The 1,235-nt window shown below is 38.9% G+C and overlaps 1 non-coding gene across 1 annotated transcript; it reads right to left on the minus strand.

Moving 5' to 3' along the window:
• Positions 1-469: 469 nt before the first annotated feature.
• LOC131250304 (small nucleolar RNA R71) lies at positions 470-576 on the minus strand. The gene has a single exon (XR_009173228.1). It is a non-coding gene; the product is annotated as a small nucleolar RNA R71 (small nucleolar RNA).
• Positions 577-1,235: the final 659 nt, after the last annotated feature.

The following is a 1,235-nucleotide window of genomic DNA, read 5'->3' on the forward strand; positions in this document are numbered from 1 at the left end:
AGAGTTAATTGAGGTTATGGCTGCAAATCAACTGGTTAATCAACCGGGAAGACAACCTCAACCTAGGATTGAGGAAGTTTAGGATGAGAATGAGGTGCATCAAGCACCCCCGTCTCATACATTGCGAGATTATTTACAACCGGCGGGGGTGAGCACACTCCCATGCATGGTTTTTCCAGAAAATATAGGACACATGGATATTAATCCAGGGGTGATCCAATTCCTTCCAAAATTCCATGGACTTGAATATGAAAATTCATATTTGCACTTCAAAGAGTTTGATGAGATCATAACCACTTTATATTTTCCAAACGTGTCCGAGGACACGGTTAGATTAAAACTCTTTCCCTATTCTTTGAAAGAGAAAGATAAGACATGGTTGCATTCACTATGTCCCCGATCTATTGGCACATGGAATGACATGATAAGGGAGTTCATAAAGAAATTTTTTCCACATCATAAAACGAACACCCTTAGAAAGTCAATCATGAATTTCACCCAAAAGGAGGATGAAACATTCTTCCAATGTTGGGAGAGGTTCAAGGATCTTGTCAGTTCATGCCCACAACACAGTTTTGAAACGTGGCGCATTGCACGCTTTTTCTATGATGGACTGACATCTTCCATGTGCCAATTGGTTGAGACAATGTGCAATGGGGAATTCATGAATAAAAATGTCGATGATGTGTGGGACTACTTAGACAGACTTGCTGAAAATGCACAATCATAGGACACTTACCCAAAATCAAGCAGCACTTTTAGGCCCACTCAGTCAAAGGAGAGGGGAGGATTATAACTTCTGAAAGACGATGATGATATCAATGCTAAAGTGTCTAATCTCATATAGAAATTTGAGGCCATGAAATTAAAGAAGGGTAAGGTTAAGGAAACTGTTTGCGGTATTTGTGCTTGCAACGTTCACACAACTGAAAATTGTCCAACAATACCTGCCTTTCAAGAGGTGTTGAATGAGCAATCTAATGCCGTGAATAATTAGCTGTGAATAATTACCAAAGACCTTTCAATGGACTTACCTTCAATACATATAATCCCAGTTGGAGAAATCATCCAAACTTCAGTTGGAGGAATGGACAAACTGCTACTCAAGGTTTATTCAATCAAATTCTAAATCAAGTGAAACCTCAAGAGGATCCATTTCTAAAACATATTCAAAACCAAGAGCTTATCACTAAGGGTATATTGTAAACCCTTCAAGACATTTCAAAGGCCATATA

The sequence above is a fragment of the Magnolia sinica genome, chromosome 6, assembly GCF_029962835.1.
Source record: "Magnolia sinica isolate HGM2019 chromosome 6, MsV1, whole genome shotgun sequence".
NCBI lineage: Eukaryota > Viridiplantae > Streptophyta > Magnoliopsida > Magnoliales > Magnoliaceae > Magnolia > Magnolia sinica.